A 12,643-nucleotide genomic window follows, 5' to 3' on the forward strand; every position below is an offset into this window, starting at 1 on the left:
ATAGCGACAGAAAGAGCAGTTGCTGGGAGGTAAACTCGTGAACATGAACAGTGAACCCTACAATGAAATGAAGCGGGAACGGATGTGAAGCAATCGAACGTCTTATTAGCCATCCGACAATTGTTAAGTAAACACATTCGGCTCTACGACTTAGCGGGGGTCTATTTTTCTACCCATTTTTTCCTAGTCATTTTTTAAAGATTCCCGTACCTTTTGCCTGCTACATCTTTCACTCGAGCGAAACACAGCCCTTGTTTTGTTTGGGATGAGCCAAGAATGATTAGAACTTAGCATAATCTACTAAATGAGTCCTTACAATTACGGCCCCAACAATAAGCAACGTGCCGTTTATTGGTTAAGAAGGCGGCGCAATAAACACGTCTGGTGTTTTTTGCGCCGCCTCCAAGGTAACGACGATTCCTTTGTTTTAATGCGCTCGCATTAGGAGTATTCGAATGGGCTCTAAACAGCAACTTGCAATGCGGGGAACGCGGTTTAAGTTATCGATCCGGGACCTGAGAGAGCGGCGACGTAATGCTAACGCATTGGTCTCCCATTCGTCCTTAAATCGCCATTGAATTTTGTCCTTCCAAATCTTGCCTCACCTGCTTCCTTTTTCTGGCCAGACAATAGCCGATTCGATACAACGTGCATATTGAAAGGTGTATATGTTAGTGGAAGGCATAAATTAGCAGCGCACATTGGCGTTGCGCCTGTCTCGTTTAGAGTTACTCGTGTCACGCTTCATCGGCTCTAGCTGCTCAATAGCGCGCGGACTGCATTTTATTTCATTTGTTTTACATGGCGGTGTTGCCGCGAATATCTGTGATAAAGCGAGTAAATGATGTGGGTGCTGCTGCCGCGCATATGTTGGTTTCAGCTGATCGGAGACTTGCCGACGTCAAGCATGCCAGGTGCGCAGCTTTAAGTCCGCAGTTCGCGCTACGCGACATCGGCACGGGTCAGAGGTAAACGGCCTACGTACAAATTTATCATCCGGTTCCTCTCTGTTGCGGTTACATGGGCGAGAAGCAGAGCAGCTGCCAGAATACCTCGCTGCATTTTTGCAGCGTGTAGCCCCATAGCAAGCCAGTTAGGTTTTTGGTGTAGTTTTAAACTTCCCGCCTTTCGTTGCCTTGCAGCCCGCCGCAAGGCGATGCCAGGTTAAAAGGAACGCTGTTACCCAAACATCTTCCAGTGAATTGTACAGCGGCGTTTAACACTAACATCACCGAATATTTTGTTCAAGTAAACATTCCCCGCTGGTTATATATTTACTGTAAAACGGCGTTCCGGTGCCACAAGAAGAAAATAGTAATGTGCAATTTTTAGCAATGCTACAGATATGGTCTCATTGACGGCACCAAGGCTGAAAAATGATATACATTGCTTTATGTCTGTATTGCTTGGCGTTATAACGTAAGGCTATTCCGAACGATTGTATTCAATTTCTGCAATCAGCCCTTCAGGACTGGTGAAACATTTTTCGGCCTCCCCCACTTTGCTTGCCTGTAACGCGATGTCGAGAAAACCCCGAAAGCATCTCGTCTGTTATGAGTTGTACAAACTGATTATGCATGATTAGACCGAACACAAGAAAAATTTTCGAATTTAACGCCTTTTTCACCATCAGGCCTCCGCTGTTGGTCAAACGTTTTAGTACTGCGCCCACTTCGCCTATCTGTCACGCGACGTCACAAAACTGCGGAAACTCTCGGCAACAAAGTGACCTTAAGCCGAACAAAACTGAATTTTGTTTTTCGAAATAATCGGAGACTGCCCTGTACTGAAATGAGTAGCAGAGGACTGTCCACCGATCGCTCTATCACAGGCTACTGGGAGTTGCCGAGAGAATTGATTCATTTGCGTATAATCAAATATTTTGATTGGCGGCATTACCTTGTAGAGACCTTTCGGCACGTACACAACATCGCTTTCCCAACTTTTCTACGCGGAGGATATGTTTTAGCGGCACATTTACCCTTCCGCTGCGCGCTACCACTAATTTCTACCAGACAGTGAAAACTAAGCAAGGAGAAAGGGGCCAATCGCTTACGCCGGCACAATCTTCCTCATCCGGTTATCCACATTTACATCGCTAGCACGGCACCACCCTGTTAATAGTATGCGCTTTGAAAAAAAGCAAAAGTGACCTCCTTTAAAGGAGGGTACGTTTTATGTGCCTGTTCAAACAGCGCTGCGGGTCAGTGCCCAGCGGGGACGTAAATTTGATGTCAGGAGATTCGCATAAAAACAGATTTGAAGTGTTTTCCTTTTTAGGGATCCACGTGTATTCAATGATACACCCTACAGCATGCTTCAAGCTTATTTTTGACGGACTTCAAAAGCTTTGTATTAATTTCTTTGTAATGTCCCGTTGGCCTAATTATGTTCTGCAAGAAAAATGATACGCTAAAAAATTAAAAATGCTAATAGCAGGTTCGAAAACCTCCTGTTCCCCAATGCAATTAGCTCGAAGCGGCTTGAATGAATCCAGAGCTTCAGTTTGTTAAAGAACGTAGGTTCTTGGTGTTATAGCTGAGTCGGAACACGGCTCATATCCATGAGGTGGACGAGCCACACAGAAGGGAAACAAAACTATGCACAACGAAGAGAGATCAAATGAAGAAAATAAAAATGAACCATTGAGTGACATATACAATGACGAATTTTGATTGGATATAAATCACAAGGAATACAAATTACATTACGATTGACACTTCAAGCAGCGTAACCTCCTGAACCCTTGACTGAACCTATGGAGAACGAGATAACTTGTGCTCACAGGACACCGGCATGCCACCGGCGTCCTGTACTGTCCTATACCGATATGAACGGTGTCCTATACTTTATCCCACGCACCATTATTCTTACCTCCACCTATGACACTTGCCCACACTTATTACCATATCTTGCGCCATTGTTCCCATTCGGAAAGAAATTGCAGCTATAATTGTCGATGCTGTCCATTTTTAAAATGCACTAAAAGTGCATTTAGCGTGTTTTAGTAGGTCTAAATTGTTAAGCAGTACCAACAAATAATTTGTAATAGTTTTGTATTCCATTCATACGGTCACAACTTCATGGCAGTTTTTCACGCCAAACTGTATTGTCGGCATGCGGCGAAAGAAATGGTTTCTAGGAAAGATCTCCAAAGCAATTGTGCAAAATTTTACTGGAGCTGTCTTTTCTCATGTGTTGGGGACTGCGATACGTACATGTAGATAAACGTTTCTTAAAGGGAGCAATAGCGGAAAGCCGTATCATCTGTGCGGCTTAATTCGGCGGACGTGCTGACGCAATGAACTGGACCATTTTTAAACACGATATCCTTCTTGGGCTACCTAACGCGAGAAGCACACCTGTCTGTCTGTCTGTCTGTCTGTCTGTCTGTCTGTCTGTCTGCTGTCTGTCTGTCTGTCTGTCTCTGTCTGTCTGTCTTGTCTGTCTGTCTGTCTGTCTGTCTGTCTGTCTGTCTGTCTGTCTGTCTGTCTGTCTGTCTGTCTGTCTGTCTGTGGTCTGTCTGTCGTCTGTCTGTCTGTCTGTCTGTCTGTCTGTCGGTCTGTCTGTCTGTCTGTCTGTCTGTCTGTCTGTCGTCTGTCTGTCTGTCTGTCTGTCTGTGTCTGTCTGTCTGTCTGTCTGTCTGTCTGTCTGTCTGTCTGTCTGTCTGTCTGTCTGTCTGTCTGTCTGTCTGTCTGTCTGTCTGTCTGTCTGTCTGTCTGTCTGTCTGTCACTCGATTTAACCGTCCATCCAAAACCGATTCAACCGCCCGGCCAAAAGCAACCAAGCTACTAGCACTGGTGGCACCGGGTCATACACGTGAACATTATACAACGCAAAGGAAACATCAGGCTGATTTGAGGCAAAATATATGTGCATAACCGTGATCCGCAGCGTTAGTTTAATTCAAAATACACATTGGACTGGTTTTTACGTTATTAAATGAAAGATCGGCGCGTTAGAAATGGTGTCAAACAGACGCTACGGGTTAAAAACAAGCCGACTAATGCCGCGGCTCTGTAGCCGGTTTTAAGCCAACAGTAATAAAAGGTCCCAACAGATGGCGCGAGAACAGGGCGAAAGCGGGAAACTTGAATTGAACTCAGCAAAACCTCATTTGTACACATCATGGGAGGAGCGAGAGGGGAGGGGAAGAGCGTGAGGGGTGGGAGGAAGGAGAAGAGAGTGTATTTTGTATGAGGGGCGGCAGAAGACTATCATCTTTCTACGTAATTTGCAGCGAAGCAAGCAGATATGCGGCCATTTCTTTACCCCATATATGCCTCACCACAAGTTTTGACACTTGGGGAAGCTGTGGAAATGGTATATTGAACGCCAATTCCTTGTTAAAAGGCCGATGATGTTTTTTTACCGTCACCTCTTCCGAAGAAGAGGGCGATATTGCTGAATTTGCGCAGGTGAATACACTGCCAAACGAAGTTTCAGGTGAAACAGAAGTGCATACTTCAGATAAGATGGAAAATGAAGATGATGACTATGAATTCGTGCATTCATGTGCAAAAAATAAGTACAAAAAAGGGAAAAACGATTAGTAAGCGAAACCGCACTACTAAGTAGAGAAGTTCAATATCGAGGACACAGAGGCAGCCCTTGCGACTAACTCGCGCAGAATTAGTTGTCGTAAAGCCATTTGATTTTTTCACTCGCTTGTTCAAAAATGAAATCATTTATCTGATAATTGAAGAATATCACCGCTAAGCCTGATATCAGAATGCTCACAACTTTGAACTGACCGAAGAAGTTTGTAAATTTCTTGCAGTTTTATTGTTTAGGGACTACAACACGCTTCCTCGCACAGATATTTACTGATCAGAAGGATAAGATATCAGTGTACCACTTGTGTCGGGTACAATGTGTCGCACGAAATTCTGACATTATAAGAAGGACATTCATGCAGCTGATAACGCAAGGCTGAAAAGCGAATACGTCGAAGATCCGGCCCATGTGGTGGCGAGTCAATTCCTCGCTCCAGCAGTTTGGAATTGTCTCAGCTAATCTCAGCGTTGATGAGCAAACGGCGTCATACATTTTTCGGTACAGCAGCAAAATATTCATAAAGAGAAAGCCCATGCTCCCTGGCGGCAAGCTTGAACTATCGCATCTTCATCAGGTTACCCATTTCACATTGACATACGGAGATTTCGGGCCACCGGTACCGCGAGAGAGAATAGACTGCATAGATATCCTTTAGAAAATTCCAAAGAACTCTCCAAGCGAAACAGTGGCGGTGAAATACTCGCTGTGAAGTAGAACGATAACAAGTCCGTACGCATTCCCACAAGCTACGATACAATTTACCCACAGCAAACGGCAGGCGCTAGAGCCAGAATTAGCGAAAGAGGGTGAGCATACCCTTGCCAAAAGTAATTCTAGCATACAAGTGTATGACACGTGTTGGCCTTCTTGAATACTTTATTAGCGACTATCGGTCATGTATTTGCGGCTAAAAAGCTGGCCATTGCTACGCAATTTGCAGGTAACACTGCGTGTCCCTGCGTGAAGGCTCTATGTGGAGCTAGGAAGTGAGCTCAAGCTTGACTAGTCATAATTTCCGAGGCATGTAGGCTAGTAAGCGGATGATTTCGAGAGAGAGGCCCAACTTGACTGGAGCCCTCTCATTCCACTTCGAAGAAGGCAGTTGCCACCGCGTGGTGCCTTAGGCAAGCAAAGCAACCGTCGGTAATGCACAAACAATACCTGACGTGCCAAGCGTGCAAAGTGCGTCTGCATATTCGTTGCTCAAGTGTTCACTAACACAGAAGGTTTTCGGAAGAAAAGCAACTTTCAGAAAGAGGGAATGCACCGTGTACACACATTGTGTCATTTATCGCTCTTGGTAACGTGCTCTATACAATTTATTTCCCTAGTAGAACTTGTAGTATGACCGAAAATGCACCAAATTGCTTTTTTTTCTATGCGCGCTTCTTGTACCGGCAATTAATGTGTTCGATTAAAGTTTTACAACGGAGCTTTTAATTTGACCAGAAACGTTTGAAAACGTTATATACCACCAGTTCTGACGGCTTTCTGAAAAACAATACTGCATAAATCAATGCGTTAATATTTAGCAATAACATGGCTAATGGTACGAGAACCTGCCAGCAAATTGTGAAGTGTGTAGGTCGATTAAGCGTTAAATTACCATTGTCAGACCCTCGTTTTAGTCCCGTTTAAAGGCGTTATTTCAAAAGCTTCAGACGTTTCTTCATTGCCTTGAAATATAAAAAACTACAGGAATTCGGTATTTCAAGAAATAGAGGCCTGTCTATGGCCGATGGGTACAGATATTTTGAAGTTTGTAGGTGAATTATTCGATTTGAAAATAATTACTGAATACGCGTTTTCATTCATTTTTTATGCGTTACACACGAGGTGTACACGAGGTGTACGAGCTGGTGTACAGGCTCGGTATTTATATTTTGCAGGATAAGGAAGCATGTTATGAGCGAAGAACAATATTGTTTTAATCAGAGCAAAAAATGCACAGCCGTTGTTCATTTTTTTCTATGAAAGTGTTAAAGTGCTACCCTACCTTTATCTGTGATGTCTCCCCAGGGTAGCAAAACAAAGGTACAAGACACCAACTTCGACTGCAGTAAAAATAGGAAGAATATTCTGTATATCATGTGGTGAAACATTCATGTTCCTTGCTGGAGCAAACGCATTGGAATTAATTATTTAAGCCATTTTTTCCGTAATTCCTTGCGGGACGCGATTATTGTTCCCAATTTATCTCGTGTTCTTGGTCAACTGTACCAGCCACCTAGTTTATATTTGACGACATTAAGGGGCAGGTAATTAGTAATGTGTACCCAACGCTTTCAGTTTGTCGGTCTGTCTGTCTGTCACTCGATTTACCAGCCCAGCCAAAACCGATATTTTATACGTATTTATGGCTGGGCGGTTAAATTGATATTTACCGATAAAACCGATATTTCATACGTATTTTATGTCTTTGCCATAAAATACGTATGCAAGATATCCGGAGCTGTCTGAGTGTGTTTACGAGCGGCGTAATATTTAGCCACTTGCCCTAGCGCTAATACGTGTGCCACCAAGATCAAGTTCTATAAACGTACGGCATACACCAATACCAATGCGTTTGCCTCATGTAGCGCACGTGGCTTGAATACAACTTTTGTAGGAAATTCCTTTAACAAGTGGTCGGAAGGGTCACGCTGCCGTTTTCAGTTACGTTTCTCCATGTCTAGGGAAATGTATGATAGACAAGGTTTACTTTTTGTTTAAATGCGGTCCATGTTACTTGCAATGTTTCCTGAAATTGTCACGTGCCTGGCTTAATTAGGAGTGACATGAATAATTAGTGAACCCTAATTTTCTTGGTTTTTCAATGCGTTATATGACGTTTGCCTGTTGTTCGAGGTTATTTGGACGGGGCAGCTTTTTTAACGTTTGGCGACAGATAGTAATGGCCAGGCAATGGGCGTTGTGCAGGTAAAGTTGAAAGTGGATGGGTTAATTGTGTATTTCGCAATGAATTACATGTGCAAGTGGTCTGGGCCGTTGTGATGGCCTGTTACGTTCGACGCTAGATTTATTCTGTTGCCCTGAGAGTACTACAAACGCCAACAATATTACATTCAGCGAAAGTTAGTGGAACGTAATGCTAAAAGTCTGTCCGAAGGTAAATTCTTGTTGAAGAAATACAGCTTTTTTTAAAGATATCTTAATAAAGTGTAAGAAAGTGCCATATGCTTGCCACTATGGGCTGTAACTTGACTGTAATCTGGAGACGGCGAGTGGAAAACGCTCATACACGATTGGGCGAGCACGCACGCCCACACACAAACGTTCGGGCACGCGTACACATAGGCACAGACACGTACCTAGCACACACATACCGGAACAAGTAGACAGACACACAGCCCACCCGCGCTCTCACATTGCCACGAACGCACGCGCACAGGAAGACACACACGCATGCACACACACGCATGCATTCACGTCCACAAGCGCGCACGCACGCATGCGCACACTCAAGAGACACAAGCACGCACGCACGGACGCGTACACACACACACACACACACACACACACACACACACACACACACACACACACACACACACACACACACACACACACACACACACACACCTACTTACAACGCGCAGAAACACACGCACGCAGAGCGCGTCGGTTCTTTGCACGCACACCTGCTGCGCGAGGGCGTAGGTGTTGAGTGCATCATCCCAGCGACATTACATTTCATAGCTGCTACAGGAAATGGGTAAACTCCCAGCACAAGCAATAGCGTCCGGGTGGACATATGTCTTACCGGTTACTCATGATTTACAGCGCAAAAAAGTTGCAGACATGAAAAAAATGTACGGCCTACACCAGCTGCTGCCTCATCCCGGCGTTTTCTTTATCTCGGTGTTTTTACGCTGTAATTGTGTTCCAGCGCAGATTCTGTTCCAACGGTGCCAGTACTCCATTCTTATGCAGTATATCACCAATTACTTTTGCCACCTCTCTTCGTAGCGGCTGTGCGTACCTCTTGTGAAATTAATTGGAAAACTCGAAGGTTGAACTAAATGACAATAAATGCGCAGCCCGGGCCCATTAGTTGCGTGCACAGAGCCTCATTGTAACATAGTTATGAGACTAGCAGAATTAGTGCCCTATCTTTGACTTCATGCTGCACTATGAAAAACGTTTCTTGCGAACGGGATACATCTGCGGCATTGTATTCCAGCAGAAATTCCTTTTGTATGCTTCCCCCAAAATTTGAGGAATAATTAGCAGTTTTTCACAGCTCTTGAAATTGCTGAGAAACTGGGCTCTCCGGAGGTTATGATTTCATAGCAGTCCGCCTATTGAGACTTCTATGCGGGCAGATATTTAAGGGCGCAAGGAGCCTCTGGCTCATCCCGCTAGCGTGATGCATCCTTCTGTTTATTTCGCGGTGGATTCAAAGATGTTGATGGAAGCCATAGGAAGGCGATAGCAAGGATGGCGGACGTAATCAGCGATGCCACATTTATATTGATGTGGGGCTTCCGCACCGCGGTACGGCGCGCGAAAAGGTCGGCGCCATGCAAGACTATGAAGCGCGTGAGCTGCACGCTCCATGTCCACGCATATACCCCGAGGGCCAAGTAGGCGTTGCATGTGTGTGTCCTCGAATGTGTCCGCATGGAAGGATTTGGGGATTCGCGGCTGGTTAAGGACGACTTCGGTCGCTGCGGTTGAGGAAGAAGACGGAACTGATGTACTCATGCTTCTGACTCGATTGGGTAGAGGCTCGCGCGCTCAGGTGGCAGTCGTTGAAGTCGACGGCTTTTCAGTACGTAAACAGCATTCAGCTCTACCGGACTTCGTACTGGGCTTGTAGACGGGTTTCCATCTGGCAGTGGTAGCATGTACCCCACACCTCCACCAGAAAAATGTAACGTAGATTGAAGACAGAGTCTTACAAAATAGACATTCTCTTTAATGGCGGGCCAGAAGAAGAGCGTGCAGCTAACGCGATTCATCGTCTTTCATGGCGCCGACCTTTGCGCGCGCCTTCCCGCGGTTCGGAAACCCCACATAATTGTGTCAATATGCACCTAAATTTTCATAATAAATGAAGTGATGCCATTTGCCAAAATCTACGCACGAAACATGTTGATATATTTAATGCTAATGATAGAAAAGAGGATAAAGAAATCGTTCTTGTTTTATAGCGTTACACTTTTCAGTAGTGATAAGCGGAAATAGACGAGAAACGTAATACTGAAATTACAGCAGCCGACAGCATTTCAGCAATTTTCGCCTAAATAAGTGCACTGGTGTTTTACTTTCATTGCTAAGATACCTAACAAATGTTGCAGTAGATATACCTCAATGACCATTGAAAGTACCACTGTCATTTTTTTTTCTGAAAGTAAACATTCCTCTCCTGTTGGCAACGACTGACTGCAAAAAATACGTCTACGAATGAAAAAAAATTCAATTTTTACTTGATGACGGATAGATTTTAAGATGCCTTTTGTGCTGGTTCCGTTGAGAAACAACATGTAGTTTGAAGCGAAACAGTGTCCCACAAAATTAAAACCGTAGTTAGCACTCCACTTGTCACAATTTTAAATGTGGCGACAAATTATCGGGCCTTTAAAGCCCCACGATTCAGAGGGCAAAATGACACCCTCCTCCTTCAACTGGTGTCTTCCCGAAGAAAGCACAGGGGAAAATACTGCGGTAGTTAGTGAAACGGACAAATACTGAAAAGCAAACGAAATAGATTTGAAATTGAAAAAAAAAGAAAGACAGTTTATCGCCGCATCCACAACCTCAACATGACGTGTGTGATGGTGTACAGATTGAGCTACGCTGATTACGGTGCCCCCGCCCACTGCCTTAGGTATTTTTGTAAATAAAGGAAATCAGTCGTCTGAAGATTAACTACATCCGTTCGCGATGTGTGTGGAACGTCGTGTCAGCTGCAAGTGCTTTAGCAAAGAATATCGCCTCTTTCTTGCTTGCCTTCATGAGCGGGGGTGCCTAACACCCCCGCTCCCCCCCCCCCCCCACCCCGATGCATATTACTGAATGCGTGGCATTAATTTTGCGATTGTGCCGAATATGTAATACTCAGCCAGATATAGCGAGATTGAAAAGCAGAAAGCAGAAATGCCATTACGTTTTCGCGCCATGATCATGCGCTCGTTGCTAATCGTTTGGTAGCGATGACATATTATTGACGATTGTTACTGTAAACATGATTATACCGGACCATACTGATCAAACTGTAACGATGAAGACGTCACAAACTTCCGCTTATATGTTTATATAATCATGTAAAGCTATCAGAAAAACAGGCACTATGAATGAAATGACAAAATTTCACTAATAAAAACTGCACTCATAATCAAGCTTTCAATGTGCCTGTTTTACAAAGCCTTGTATCAAAACATAAAGGTATGTCTCGATATAGCCCCGATAATATAGCTATTGATTTCTGACAAGTGCGTACGTAAATTTACAAACATATTTCTCGGAGTAGATGAAAAGTGGCAGGTTTTTTTTCACCTTAGAAGTCGAGCGTAACGAGCTGGAAGATGCAACGGTACGCCTCTGAGGAAACAGAAACCTAAAATATATCTTGCGACGTGCACTACTCTAATAAATGCGCTGCAAACGCTGGTAATTGCGATCTCATGCCATCTATCGGTATATACAGAGGGCCATCTCTTGACCTGAAAATGGGCACGAAGTGCAATATGAGAGTGCTACAGCAATTCGCAGCAAGGGAAGCTTTGTCACTGCTAACAAGCTAAGCAAAGATGTACACTTAAAACAATAAACATTTCTGTGAATATGATAGCTTACTGCATTGAACTTACCTCGCATTGTAAGCTCCGTAGGAGATAAAGGCGTGCGGTTACTGAGAAACGTTATGGCAATTCCTGTGGCAGACACAAACATACAGACTATTTCCATCCACCATCGCGTTCACTATGACGTAGAGTAATTAAATAAAGCAGTAATAATCATAAAAAGAGAGAGTAGGAGACAGCCCTTATTTTCCTGGATCAATGATCGCTGCGCTCACCGAACGCGCGCAGCTGGATGGCAGGGTTTGTACGCCGGATTTTTAGGGCTGGCACTTCGTACTCAGTTAATTGTCGTTGCCGACACTTCTACACCACAGGTTTCGAGCTCTTTCAGGTGAGACATTTAGATTACAGTTGCGCATGCATCAAAGTTGCAATCTTTTGTTGCAGTTTTTATAACACACACTATTTCACAACTTTCATTGCTTGTTTCAAATGAAGAGACAATTCTGGAAGCTAATTTGGAGAGTGGATTGTAGCTGTATAATGCCTATGGTCCTTTGCCCTCGATGCAGGCCAGTACATACTTGCAATATGTACTAGCGTTTACTGGTAGAAGAATACCTTTTTCTCTAATACCCATTCCCGAAATACTCGTAGTTCAGAGTGCTAGCGCTTCTAATACCACTCGATTTGATGACTATACAACGCAGTAATTCCTTCGCTTATCACGTCGTAGAATGAGAATGGCGGACAAGAAACCTGCTTGAGATTGCAAACAACAGGACGAAAAAATTGCTGCCAATGAAGCAGGGTTGTGGAAAGCAGATTTTAGGGTGCTTCAAGTTTTTAGAAGCCGTCCCAGAGTATTATACGGGGGGAATCCTTGTAAGCAATATTTCCTTGTAAAGAGAAGTCGCAATAGAATTAAGTATGTTTATCACCACCCAGTGAGCTTCAGGCGTCCGCTACGCGTGAGAAATCATGCCGACCTTGTTGTTCTCATCGTTGCCTATCCATAACCGTCATCTTGTCATTGTAGTCGTCGCCATGCCGTCATCCTGTTATCGTTTGTCATCGTCAATGACATTGTCCTGCTGCACCGTGATCGCCGTTAAGCTCATCGCCATCTTCATGCTGTCATGCGTTACCATTTTTCGCGCGGTCGTTACTTCCGGGAAGAAAAAAGAATGATAGAAAGGAATTCCGTTGTTCTATGCGTGCAGACTGAATCTACTGCACTTCTGATGCTGTTGATGCACAACGGTCGAGCAAAAGCATAACAGGCTGAATGTAAATTAATATAGTCGCTCTTCGGAACACGCACCATAAGGAGAAA

This window comes from Dermacentor silvarum, chromosome 5, assembly GCF_013339745.2.
Source record: "Dermacentor silvarum isolate Dsil-2018 chromosome 5, BIME_Dsil_1.4, whole genome shotgun sequence".
NCBI classification, from domain to species: domain Eukaryota; kingdom Metazoa; phylum Arthropoda; class Arachnida; order Ixodida; family Ixodidae; genus Dermacentor; species Dermacentor silvarum.